Consider the following 14,339-nt stretch of genomic DNA (forward strand, 5'->3'; position numbering starts at 1 on the left):
CATTAAGACCTATTTTCTGTTCAGAGATCCAGCGGGCCACTTCACACACATATAATCGCTACATACACAGCCTGCCTGTATATAGTTCATCTCACACAACTAAGGATTCTAGACATCTGCATTTCAAGCAGAACTTAGGAATTAAAACATCAGTACAACCATGCCTGGTACTCCAAGGGAAATTTGATACATCACTCAGTGACTGTACACTCCACAGTCAATCATGCAGTCAATCATATCTCCCTGACGATCATAGGCTTGTTTACAACCATGTTTGTTCACACATGTTAAAAGAGACAGGTGAATATATCTTGGAAACTGGATCCAAGACCACTCAACAGGAAAAGATCTATATATAAAAATACAAAACGTGCCATTAAAGTTCTCCAATTAAGCTAACAATGCCATACCTGAAAGCTTGTCTTACCCCTTATATACCCAGTCGATGACTGTGCTCTGCAGGTGAGGGCCTCCTGCAGATACCATCTTATCAGGAGGTCCGTTCTGCACAATATAGGAAACGGACCTTTAGTGTGGCGGCACCTACCCTGTGGAATTCCCTCCCCTTAAATATTAGACAGAGGCCATCTCTATCTTTTTGGTGCCTGCTGAAGACCTTCCTCTTTCAACAAGCCACTTAAGTACAGTAGAGACCGTATCCCAGTCTGCATCTGTGTTGGAATTGCTTTTTTAATATTTTCTTTAAATATGTTTTTAAGATATTTTAAGATGTTTTTAGTGTTTTCTTTCTTGTTTGCTACCTCGTGCTCCTTCTGGGAGGAAGGGCAGGATAGAAATTTTATATAAGTTGGCTGGAGTCAGGATTTCCCAAAGGGCTCTGGTGTAACTGTAGCTTCTCCTCTGAATTCTCATTTGCTGTCTTCAGAAGACCAGGTCTTGTTGGATCCCATTTTCTCCCATCAAATGATGGGAAATCTCTTCACCTCAAGAATTAAGGGTTCCTGATCTAGTCAAGAAGAACCCTGGCTCCTGGTTCTTTTTTCCCCAGGAGACCTGACTCCAAGGTGCCTTCCTTCTCCCATCCCTTCTCTGAAAACCATCCCTTTCGGTAGCTTAGTGGTAGAGGATCTGCTTTACAGACAGACGTCCCCAGGTTCAATCCGCAGCAGGTCCGGGCAGGACTGGGATTAGGTCCCTTTCATGAAACCCTGCAAAGCCACTGCCAGTCAGTGTGGCCAATACTGAGCTACACAGACCAATGGTGTGACTTGGTATAAAAGCAGCTTCCTATGTTCCACAGAAGGCCCAGGAATCCCAACCTACACTGCCACTCCGCCCCCACAACTGCCCTGAAGTCACGACACCCCCGCCGCCGCCAACCCCCCCATCTTTTAACCCGCCTCTTTCTCCTTCCCTGCAAGCCAACAAAAGCGCGGGCGGGCTCCCACCACTCCTCCCCGCTAGCTCCCGAGTCCCCACGGCCAGCCCAGCTCGGACTGAGCTACCTCCACCGAAAGGGGTAGCACGCTGCTGCCCAAGGGTCCTCCGGTTTGTGCATCGAGCCTCAGCCGGCGCGCCGCAGGTCGCTTCCCAAGGTCAGCGAGGAAGACGCGGATAGCTTCTTCCCGGCCAGGACCGCCGCCAGGCACCGGCTCCTTCCCGCCACCGGCCTGGCTACTACTTCCTCGACGACCCTCTGGGACAGGGCAAGGCAGAAGTCTGTCGGAAAGCCGAAGCCCGCACCGCGGGCAGCCTGGTGCGAAAGGGGGACAGCCTGGGTGCGGGGGGTGGGCTATGCAAGAGGTGGGCTATGCGAGAGGGCAGCCAAGAAACAGGTGGCAGCGTCTTTCCTCCCCCCCCCCACTTTGTGCAAGGGCAAGACTTCCTCTGAGCCCCGGCACCTGTTTCCAAAGGCGAAGCTCACCTCAAGACGACAGTGCCTCGGAGCATGTGCAAAAGGCGTTTCTCTCCCGCAGGAACCGTTCTCCTCCCGCCTCTGCAAGGCTGGCAGAAGGGCAGCAGGCTCGAGCCTCCTCACTTCCCCGTCCTCCGAGAAAGTAACCCCCAAGCAGAGACGGTCCTGACGCACTAGCCCTGCCTCTGCGCCCCTCCGCCTTCCTCCTAAGCCAGCCTCCGGGACTGCGAGGGGTGGCGGTGGGCCCTCCCAGCTGCCCCTGAGCGCGTTATCCCATCTAGAACTCTTGGGGATTATCAGCAGTCATGGCAGCCCGGGCCTGACCCAGCTTTGCGGCCGCGGACATTCCTGCTGCCCGCACCCATCCCCCGGGCAGGGGGGCCCTCGGCGGGGCGCTCACCTGGGGCCGACGGCTCGCGTCTCAGCATTGGCGGCGGCCGCGCAAGCCGGGCTGCGACAGCTCCGTGCAGCTGCCCGGGAGCTCCTGCTCGCCATCATCCTCAGCATTGCCGCTTCGCCGCCTCCCAGCGCCACCCTCCAGCTCGGCGGGCTTCGCTCCCTTCCCTCCCTCCTGGCCCAGACCGTGCAGCCAGCGACGGGCTCGTGGCCGCGCCGCGCGCCACTGCCTGCCTGTACATCTGGAAACCTGCGCGCGCGAGCGCAAAACGTAAAAATCCTTCGCGCCCGGCGGCTGGACGCACCTGGGCGCGCTATCGCCGCGGAGAACCTCGCACCTCTCCCGAGCAGCTGGAAGCTCCTGGCTGGATGGCGCGCAGCGGCTGGAGGGAGGGGTTTGGCACGTGCTGCTGCTGTTGCTCAACCTCCCCTCGGTCGCTTTGCACAGCCATAGCGCGGGCATGGCAAGGGAGCGCACCAAGGCGAGGAAATGCCCAGTGAATTCCACCACCCACGCTACCTGCAGGGGTCGCTCGCGGACCTAAACTAGCCACGTCCTGTTTCCTGCGGAGATCTGGATAGGGAGAAGTGGCAATTCTTACCTATTTCTTGGGGGAGTGATTGCAGACCGCTCAGCGGCGCTCTGAGGGCGCCTTCCCCCCATGATGGGGAGTGGATTCTTGAGCAACTCCTCGGGAAACTCTGCGTCCCAGAAGAAACCAGTGGTGGTGGTGATTAGAAATGGAGAGATCTGGGTTCTAGTTCCTGCTCAGGCATGAAGCTCTCCGGGTGACTTTGGGGCTGCTTGTCGCTCAGCCTAACCTACCTCCCAGGGTTGTTGAGAGCTAAGTGTGTTGTCTTGAGCTATTTGGAGGAGAGGCGGGATATGTAATAAATGCATACATAAAATCACTAGGCGTGGGTATGTGCCTTTGGTTGACGTGGATTCGCGGGAATCACTACCCTACTAAGGCTGCAATCTCATACATGTCTACTCAGAAGCAAGCTCTATTGGGGGCAAAGGGACTTCCTCCCAGGCAAGTGTGTCTTGGATTGCAGCCTGAAGATGCAGCCCTGTGAGTACTTACTTGGGGATAGTAGTGAACCCCTTTGAACTCAGCGCTGTATGGTGCTGCAACAAGTGAACAGCCGTCCTTTGTGAAAGACGCTGCCTGTGAATGGCCCAGAATGGCTGCTTGTGCCATAATTCCTCCACAGGAGCGAATAGTCTGCAGATATAGGGAGCTCTGTCTGGAACGCTAAGAAAGGAAAGCCCATTACAGCAGGCAGTGGGGAACTTCAGGCCCTGGGAGCCAAAGGCAGACCTCCAGGGCTCTTAGGAGCCACCATAGCCCCGTTTGCACCCTCTTCCTCCACTGTTTTTGCTTGGCTGGAATCTGCCCTTAAACTCCGATAATGCCCCTTGGTTGCTTGGAGGGAGGGGTGTGGGAGTGTTTGGTTCCTACCCTGCTGGGCAATTGTAAAAATCACGTTTGTTGCTCTGCCCTTCTTTTGCCTCTGGCCACCACTGTCATGTCCCCACCCCCAAGGTTGCCCAAAAGGGAATGTAGCCCTCAGGCTGAGAAAGGTTCCCCATCTCTGCATCAGAGCTTGAAAGGTATTGCACCTTTCTCCTCCCTCGCCCCCCCCCCATAATATGGGAAAGATACTGGTGTAAGCTACGGGCCTGTGACGAGTCAGAATAATAATAATAATAATAAAATTTAATTTATGTGTCGCCTATCTGGCCAATGGCCACTCTAAGCGACGTACATATAGTAAAATACAGCAAAATACAATACAATAAAATACAATATAACAATATAAATTATAAATGATAAAAACAACAATACAGAGTAGGAGGCATTTTGATCATAAGAACATTAAGCCTCCCCAGACGTCCCAAAGGCCTGTTGAAAAAGCCAGGTCTTTAAGGCCTTGCGGAACATATTCAGGGAAGAGACGTGCCGAAGATCTTGTGGGAGGGAGTTCCAGAGGGTGGGGGCCGCCACTGAAAAGGCCCTCTCTCTAGTTCCCGCCAACTTAGCTGATTTGGTTGGCGGGCCTGAGAGAAGGCCTTGTGTGGCCGATCTTGTCAGGCGGCATAATTGGTGGCGTTGTAGGCGCTCCTTTAGATAAACTGGGCCGAGACCGTATAGGGATTTAAAGGTTAATACCAACACCTTGAATTGGGCCAGGAAAACAACTGGAAGCCAGTGTAGATCGAACAACACTGGCGTGATGTGGTCCCGGCGACGACTGTTTGTAAGTAGTCGAGCCGCCGCATTTTGAATAAGTTGTAGTTTCCGGACCGTTTTCAAGGGTAACCCCACGTAGAGCGCATTACAGTAATCTAATCGAGAGGTGACCAGGGCATGTACTACCAGTGGGAGCTGATGAGCAGGAAGGTAGAGTTGCAGCCTACGTATAAGGTGTAGTTGATACCAAGCTGCCCGGCTCACTGCCGAAATCTGAGCCTCCATGGACAGCTTGGAATCAAGTACAACCCCGAGGCTGCGGACCTGGTCCTTCAGGGGTAGACTCACCCCATTGAACTTCAGGTCAACAGTTCCCAACCTTCTCTTGTCCCCCACGAGTAGTACCTCGGTCTTGTCGGGGTTCAGTTTCAGCCTATTCCTTCCCATCCATCCACTCATGGACTCCAGGCACTTGGACAAGGTCTCCACAGCCAACTCTGGTGAAGATTTAAACGAGAGATAGAGCTGAGTGTCATCCGCATATTGGTGACACTGCAACCCAAATATCCTGATGATTGTCCCCAGCGGCTTCATGTAGAGTCAGGAGTTTTGGAGACAGACAGAGGGAGATCGTGAGCTTAAGGCACCTGTGGAGGGGGGGATTGTATGCAGACTTGAAGTGGGTTAGCGGATCTGCTGCCTGGAAGGCATGAACATGTTGCTCATGCTGTACTTGTGAGTTTTTAAATAAAGCAAATACTGGGGGGGAAATCCATGAGTAATCCCCAATAGTACTGCTCCTGAATTTCTCACAGTTCCGAGGAGTGGGAAGTTCTTAACAATATGAATGACATGTAAAACACCTGAACTGCTTTTTTAAGGAAGTCTATTGGTGTAGGGGTTCTCAACCAGTGCCTGACATCAGTGATGGACATTGATGAGGGCAAACAAGTTGAGATTAGATCCTGATAAAACAGAGGTACTCCTGGTCAGTCGGAGGGCAGATCAGGGAATAGGGATTCAACCGGTGCTGGATGGGGTCATACTCCCCCTGAAGTCTCAGGTTCGCAGTTTAGGTGTACTACTGGACTCAGCTTTGAATTTTGAGGCCCAGATTACTGCTGTGTCCAGGAGTGCATTTGCCCAAATAAAACTGGTGCGCCAGCTGTGCCCATTACTGGATCTGCCTGATCTGACTAGGGTGATGCATGTCTTGGTTACATCCCGCTTAGACTACTGTAACGCACTCTACGTGGGGCTGCCTTTGAAGACTGTTCGGAAACTTAAATTGGTACAAAGAGCTGCAGCCAGAATGCTAACTGGGGCTGGTTACAGGGATCATACAACCCCCCTGTTACAACAGCTCCACTGGCTGCCAATTTGTTTCCGGTCACAATTCAAAGTGCTGGTTTTGACCTACAAAGCCCTATACAACTCAGGTCCAGGCTATTTGGCAGATCGTATCTCCCTACATGAACCTGCCTGGGATTTGAGATCTTCAGGTGAGGGCCTTCTTGTGCTCCCCACACCTTCGCAAGTACATATGACACGGACACGAGATAGGGCCTTTTCGGTGGCCGCCCCTAGGCTATGGAACTCCCTTCCGAGTGAGGTGCGATTAGCTCCTCCTTGCCGTCTTTCCGGCGACAAGTAAAGACTGTTTTATTTCAATGGGCATTTGGGATAGAGAACAACTAGGATTAAGTGTCCTAGGATTGGTGACTACATTATATGGTCTTATTATTTTAAATCGTCTGCTGTTTGTAACGTATGTTTTATGGTTTTAATTTTTCTCAAAGTTTAATTCTATCTTTAATTGTATACTTTGTATGTTTTAATGGTGTGTTGTTTTTAGTTGTAAGCCACTCTGAGTCCTATTGGAAAAAAAGGGCGGGGTAGAAATAAAGTTTATTATTATCATTATTATTATTATTATTATTATTATTATTAGGGGTTAAGAGGCTGAGCTACAAATCGGGAAGTTTTTGTTTTGGATTTGATCTCTGCCATGATGAATTCATTTGATGACTTTAGGATGAGAGACTTTCCTAAGGCCGCCGCACCCCCCCCCCCCCGCAATAGGGGAAATAATAATCCTTACCTGACACAGCTGTCACAAAGATAACAAGATAATGCATTTGAAGTGCTTTGAACACCTGAAAACCCCATACAAATGTTGGTTCTGATTAATAAATATGCAGTGCAATACTTGTTACAATGTAATGGGTATGTATTTGAATATAAATTTCCATTTATCTGTGTCATGTTGTGGCACTTAAAATAAAAGTACTGTGATGTTTACTGGAAGATATGTTTATTCAGTCCAGACAGTGCCTCATGAATGGTTAATCCACTTTCTTTTGGAGTCAGAATTCAGGAACTTGGGTGCGGAGAAAAGTGGGTTGCAGACTTATGAGTGCTACAGTCAGGGCTGCACAGTAGGAGAGCGCAAGTTTCAGCGGAGTAAAAGATGCAACATTTTTACAAGGTTGTGGATTATATGTAGCTCCTGCAAGGCTGTGTAGGCATGTAATTACTGTGGTGGGCACATAATTACCAGTGTCGTGTAGTGGTGAGAGGGTTGGACTGGCACCAAAGAGACTCAAGTTTAAATCGCCGCTCAGCCATTCATGCTCATGGGCTGACCTTGGGCCAGTCACTGCCTCCCATCCTAACCTACTTCACAAGGTTGATGTGAGGATAAAATGGGGAGGTGGAAAACATGCATCTTCCTTTAGAGGAAAGGTGGGATCTAAATGTAATAAATAAACAAGTAACCCTATTATGTATATATTGCAGAGCCTTCTCTGTCATGGCCCCTAGACTATGGAATGCCCTCCCCTGTGAGGTAAGATCAGCCCCCTCTTTTCCCATTTTTAGATTGCTGTTGAAGACCCATCTTTTTATATAAGCATTTGGCTAAATTTCCTCCCTCTGTTTTGATGTTTTTAAGGATTTTATGGATTGGTTTATGTATGGTTTCTTTGTATGTTTTTGTATATTTAAATGTCTATATGGTTTTTATGTATGCTTTGCATTTTTAAATCTTTGTAATCTGCCTCAGGACACGTATTCCGGGTGAGAGGCAGACAACAAAAATAAATTTATTCTTGTTGTTGTTATGTGCCTATTTATCCTAGTATGTGTATCCCAATATATCATGAAGCTCATTAGGCAATCTTCAGCTAGTCATTATATCTCAGCTTAACCTACCTTGCAGGATTATTACAAGGATAAAGTGAGGAAGAACCATATTCTGATCTCTTTAGAGGAAGAATGAGATTAAATGTAATAATCTTAATTGTGTTCCCAAAAAGCCTCCGGAATAGATCACTGTTCATTCCATAGCAGACAGTTGTAGGCAGCCATATTGGTCTATTAAAAAAAATCCAACAGCAACAGTAGCATAAAAGCCTTTTTTTAAAAAAGCAACTAAAAAGTCACAAAGAAGTGATCAAGCTTGCAGGTACATCAAAATTCTTCCCCCAAGCAAGATTTATTTTTTTTAAACTCCCACCTCTTTTATTTTTGCCTAATGAACTCAAAAGTTACAATTCCTTCCATGTTACTGATAGGGAGCTGCTGAGGCTGGGTAGTGACTCCACAAGCCTTGAACTCATGTTTCAGATATGAAAGTCTAGTCCTCCATTTCCTGGGCTCCACTTGGTAGTGAAAACTGTTGCTGGGCTTTCTGGCACATGTTAGAGAGAGGGATGAAAAAGAGGGAACTATGAAACAAGATTTTTTGTTACAGCTCTATGTGTTTCAGAGTTAAGAACTCCTTCAGGAGCGACAGGCAGAAAGTGGTCAACATTAGCACCATGATACTTAAAAGACTTAAACCCCTAACAGACTTTGAAAAGATTATGTTATGGATTTAAGTGTTCAGGATAGCCAGATTTTTGATCATGTGTTTTAAAGAGCTATAGTATATAAGGTCATTTAGATCATATTTTTCAAGAATCATGGTACTAATGTCTGTTTTCTGTCATATAGCTCCTGAAGGAGTTCTTAACCCTGAAATGCATAGAGCTATAGCTTCATTGAGCACCTGAGCTTGTGCGCCCTTTTTTTGTCCAGTTCTTTTTTGGTGCTCCCCCCCCCTCCTCGCATTCTCTTGCATATGTGAGAAAAAAGTGTTTTGTGTCACTTTCACAGGCGCCCTGCAAGGAAATTAGACAGTCTTGCCCAAAGTTCCTTGTGATGAAGAAGTGAAGTAGATGGAAATAGTCTATTCAGCTGTCATCCATGGCAGCCTTTATCAGCCTGGTGCCCTGTAGATGTTTTGGACTACAGCTCCATCAGTCCCAGCCAGCACAGCCATACTAGCTGGGACCTATGGGAGTTGTAGTCCAAAGCGTCTACAGGGCACCAGGATGGTGAAGGCTGATCTGTGTTCACTTCCCAGAGCTCACTTGCCATTCTGTGCAAGTTCTGACTGCAGCTGTGCAGGGCACTTCTTCAAGGGAAACCTTTTGCTGAACCACCTATACTCAAAAGAGTGGCGATGGAGGCACATGCCATTGATGAATGGTGGGTAAGAGCATAAAGGCAAGGCAGCATTCGACAAAGAAGACCCCTTGTTTGTTCCTCTCCTCGGTCTTGGAACTGGGGAATGTGTGGGTTGGCAGCATATGAATTCTGTCACTTCCAGGATATCTCCCCTGGAAGAGTCAAAGCAGAGAAATAAAGAACAATGGGAGGCCTAATCAGGTGGCCTCTTTTTCAGGGATTGGTTGTTGAGAACACACAGCGATAATGGCTATGCTTAGGACAGGCCCTGCCATTAGGCAGGGTGAAGCAGCCAACTCAAGTAGCACATGCTAAGGGGCACAGTGCCTGCTTTGCACCCCGTCAACTAGCCTGCTGCCTTCAGGTGTGGTGGATTATGCTGTCAGCACCCAAGTGTGTTTGGCCTCTCCTGGCTATTCCCCCTCTGAAGCTGTTATTTGTATTGCAAGGGAAGCTCCCATTGGCACAAATTGAGGCTTCGCTTGAAACGCAAATAGCAACTTCCGAGAGGAGATTTTGATTGACTATAAGAGGGAGAAAAAGAGTTAAACTTCGTCTCCTTCTGCAGCTTCTCTGAATTCCCTGAGCTCTCGTTTAATTTTTTTAAATAGTGCATATTAATTATGTTGACAGATTAATATTACATCTAGTTTGGCCCTCAGTTAATCCTGGTACATTAAAAATGGGTGTGTGATTAAAAAACGTGACTCCCCCCCCCCATTGAAAAGATGTGTTGTTGTTATGTGCCTTCAAGTCACTTACTACTTATGGCGACCCTATGAATCGGCAATCTCCTATAGCATTTGTCGTGAACCACAGTGAAATATGCACACAGGCTGAAAGAACTGCATTTGGGTTCCTCTGCGCTACTGCCTGTAAAGCAACCGTTTAGATCTCCCCCAGATCTAACCAATATATCACTGCCCAGTGCATAAAGTTGAATAAGGCAGCAATCAGGTGTGCAGGTGTGCTTTCCCTGCTCTGCTGAGCAGATGGAGACATTGCATTCTGTAGCTCTCTGGTAAGGAAGCTATGGTTATTAATGGCACAAGAGTCGTGTTGAAGCATAGGCAGTAGTGTAGAGACAAATTCAGAAACTGCAGAGTCCCTTCATGGTAGTTACAGCCATGCCCCTGCCCCCTTTTCTGCTGCTGGGTTAAGAATGAGACCCTGTTAATGCCTTCTCCCACAACAACGAAAGTCCCTAGGAGCCAATAAATGTGAAAGGGGAGAATGTTAGCTACTGAGAAAAGTCTTCAGTGGCTGGCTCCCCTCCTTTCACTCTGATTGGCTCCAATCATCAGGAAAGGACAAGGAAGCATGTTAGAAGACTTCTCAGTGACTAACACACTCCCTTTTCATGCTGATTGGCCCATAGGATGCTGGAGACATTGGGACGTGCTCCCCAAAAAATAAGGGGTCTAAGACACACACCCCAAGACCCTAGATGACTACACGTCTGGGCACAGGTAATTTCTGTGCTTTATGGCATGACTCTATAAACCTACACCAATGAAAAAAAGGACTCTCTAACACCTTTCTAAACCCTTTCTTTGACCATGGAAGAAAGACTTACCTATTAGGGATAGCCTTCGTCATCAATCTTGAAGTGTAACTTCGTTTAAATTAATAAATAAATAAAATCAGCCTGAAATAGAGCAGGGGATCGGACTATTTCCCAGTTGTGGTCCATAGTTAATCTCACTTGGGAACCTGGTTCAGCTAATAAGGAAATAAGTTTGCTCACAGCTGCAAGTAGACACTAATAGTGTTTCATTGTGGCACAGAAGTAGCCTGTAAAGGGTGGAGGGGAGGGAATGCAACACAAAACACTTAAAATGCTGGGAATGGTTGCAGTGCCTGACGCCAAGGATTGCCCCATCCTTTCATAAAGATTTGAGGAAGGTTGTGATACTAAAGCCTATGGGGGGGGCGGGGAGAGAGAAGGGAGCAGAAGATGTTGCAGCAACAGCTGCTACTTCTCCTGTTCATGGCAACTCAATGTGCCCCTGGATTCCCAAGAAATGCTGCCAGGAGAAATCTGCTAGCATTGCCTGCTGAGGAAGGCTGAAATCGTATAGAATAATATTCTACAGGCTTGGATGCAGTGTTTCTGCTGCCACCTTGTGCTCTATGACAGCAGTATTTTGAAGGCTGGGTACAGAGCTGTCTGGGCCCCTCCAGAGACTGGGTTTCTGTTTGTTTTTGCAGGTGTATTTGTTGATGCAATAATAGTACATCAGTGGTGGATCTATATTGGACCGTCCACACATCATTCTGCTTTATGAGTTGTTCTTTGATGATTCCCCAATGTATCCCATTATTGCCATCTGGAGGGACACTTGCTGTATAGTGCAGCGAATATGGGACAACCCCCCCCCAAAAAAAACATTTGTGGTATGAAGGATTACAGGATTTCAGTGGGAAGTAATGGGACATGCACCAACTGGAAACGAAGCACTATGTCTGCCCCAAAACTTCTGCAGATGCAAAGAGTTGAAATAAGGATTGAGTATAACTGCGCCGATATCATCACAAGCAGAAACAATCATGAATGCACAATGAAAAGGATGTCAGGAGGGGCCCTCTGTCTGTGTGAGCAAAGGGACAGTACTTCTGCCACCAGAATGCAAAGATTGGAGGGGGAGGAAATCTCTCCTCCCAAGTAGGTCACATAGCACTCTGAGTTATATCAATAACTCTGGGCTCACAGCCCTCACTCCTGTCTCAAATTGCCACTCAAATAATTCAAAAATCTTCTTGCCCCTTAGCCAATTTTCTACTGGCTTGCCTAGCTCAGCTTTCCAACACCTGGCCCAGATTGCCAGTCCAGGCAAAAGCATTGCCAACTTGGCAAACTGTTTCGTGTTACGACCCTGCTAGCAGTCATACCCACACCATACATTTAAAGCGCATGGCTTCCCCCAAAGAATCCTGGGAATTGCAGTTTACCCCTTGTAGAGCTACAACTTCCTAGCTCCCTTAACAAAGTACAGTTCCCAGGATTTTTTGGGGGGAATTCCATTTGCTTTAAATGTGCTTTGTTACTCTAATTCTACTGAAGGTCTCTTTCTCTTTCAAAGTATTCCCCCATTTCTCCCCGGGATATAGTTGGGGATGACGACAGGTGACCTGAGCCCTGGTTCTTTTGTGCTAATCCCTGGATCTCCTGTCCCATCTCCCCCTTTTAAAACTGGACATGATATTTGCTGTAGTGAGGCCAATTACAGTACCTTCCCAACCTCTGTCCATCGTGGCTGGTAAATCTAGTAGGAGGGGAGTCCAGGGAGTGGTCAACGCCTCACTACAGGAGGAAGTTATGCCCACCACCTTCAAAGAGGTGGTGGTGTGGCCCATCTTGAAGAGGTCCTCCATGGATCCAGAGGTTTCAGAAAACTACCATCTGGTCTCTAATATTCCCTTCCTGGGTAAGGTGATCAAGAAGGTAGTGGTCAGCCACCTGCAGGCATGCATGGGGAGGTAGGCTATCTAGATCTATTCCAATCTGGTTTCAGACCAATACAGCCTTGGTCGCCCTGAATGATGTCCTTTATCAGGAGACAGGAGGAGTGTGACCTTGTTGGTTCTTGACCTCTCAATGGCTTTTAACACCATTGACTTTTGCATCCTTATGGAGTAACTGAAGGAGGTGGGAGATGGAAGTACTGTATTACAGTGGTTCTGCTCTTACCTGGAAGGCCTCTACCAGAAAGTAGTACTACATGATTTGGCTTTGGGGCTGTGGGGATCCCGTAAGGGTCCATCCTGTCCCTAGGCTATTTAACATCTGGATGAAACATCATCGAGGGATTTGGAGCACAGGGTCATCAGTATGCTTCCGACACACAGCTGTCTTTTCATTCCATCAGAATCAGGAGAGGCTGTGAAAGTGTTGGACAGATGTCTGGAGGCAGTAATGGACTGGATTGGGGCCAATAAACTAAGGCTGAATCCTGATAAGGTGGAAGTGCAATGGGTGGGTAGTTCTGGTGCCCGGGAATTAAGTGTACAACCTGTCCTGGGAGGCGTTACACTCCCTCTGAAGGAACAGATTCATAGTCTCGCAGTACTCCTGGATTCCACTAGAGTCTCAAGTGGGTTCTGTGGCTAAAAGGCTTATGTCCAGCTTAGGCTGATGCACTAGCTACAGCTGTACCTTGACTAGGATAGCCTGGCCTCACTTGTCCATGCTGTCTGGTGATCTCCCCTGTAAGAAATGGTTATTTTAGTGTGGCAGAACCTACTCTTTGGAACTCCCTGCCTACTGACATCAGGCAGGAGCCTTTGCTGTATTCCTTTTGGCGCCTGCTTAAAACTTTGTGTAGGCAAGCCTATCCAGACACGTAGATGTTGGTGTGTTTTATTTAGTTATTTATTTATAGTCTGATTGTGTTTTGTTTTTAAAATGTGTTTAATTACTTGTTTTTAACTGTTTTATAGATAATTGCTGAGACTCAGGAGGAAGAGGAAGCTGACAGCCAAGGCCGCCCCCTGGACTGGTGTAAAATAAGAAAGGCAGTGCCATCTGTCCTTATGGACCAGCCTCCTCTGATTTTTTTCACCCCAATCCACAGATTCTTGAGGGCAGCAGTGGAATTCACGCATCTTCACAGTCTCCCACTCTTATCTGCCAAACAAATGGATGGTGCTGGCTTCACCATGTTACTGTGCCTTCTGGGATGGAAACACAAACTTTTAAAGAGGGTCCCCAAGTTGAGCAAAAGTTTCAGAGGCACTGCCTTCCAGCAGGGAAGGAAAACCAGTGGTCCTCCAGATGTTGTGTAACAATTCCCTTTGAGTTGTTTTCTTTTGAAGTTTCCAAAATAAAACACAACAGTAGTACCAAGTAAAAAAAAAGGGCAACAGTTCCCATCATCCCTGACCGTTGGCTGTGCTGCCTAGGGCTGGATGGGAGTTGGGGTGTCCGCTGTCATCTGGAGGGCTGCAAAGGTTCCCCAAACCTGCCCTGCGGTTTTCTCTGCTGCACACAGTAAGCCACTAGCAATGAAATCATTGCTGTCTTGTTTGTTAATGGTATTGCACAAATGCAATGAGGGGAGGGAAGTAGCACATAAAAAATGTCAGGCCACACAGCTCTCTGCCCCTCTGCTAACCCCCGCCCCCACTATCCGTGTCTGTGCAGTATCATAATGAAATTTGTCATCTAGAACTGGGTCACTGGGAACAGCAGCCATGTGAAACAGAAGGTGGCCTTCAAGATGCAAATCAAAGCACGGCTGGTCCGTTTTATAAATTACAGATGGTGAACATCTGACGCACCATGTGTCATTGGACTAAGACTTCCATCAGCTGCAGCCTGTACAGCCAAAGTTCTGGGAGGATGGGAGCTGTAGTCC

General features: G+C 47.8%; 1 protein-coding gene across 2 annotated transcripts in view; it reads right to left on the reverse strand.

Annotated features, from left to right (window-relative positions):
- The window catches only part of LOC133382390 (G-protein coupled receptor 22-like), a 59,269-nt gene extending 56,502 nt beyond the window's left edge, over nt 1-2,767 (reverse strand). The window contains exon 1 of one of the 2 annotated variants that reach the window (XM_061622091.1): nt 2,578-2,767. The gene's annotated coding sequence lies outside the window, so the exon portion shown is untranslated. The other variant, XM_061622090.1, reaches the window with a different exon arrangement.
- Nucleotides 2,768-14,339: the final 11,572 nt, after the last annotated feature.

The sequence above is a fragment of the Rhineura floridana genome, chromosome 3 (genome assembly GCF_030035675.1).
Source record: "Rhineura floridana isolate rRhiFlo1 chromosome 3, rRhiFlo1.hap2, whole genome shotgun sequence".
Taxonomy (NCBI): domain Eukaryota; kingdom Metazoa; phylum Chordata; class Lepidosauria; order Squamata; family Rhineuridae; genus Rhineura; species Rhineura floridana.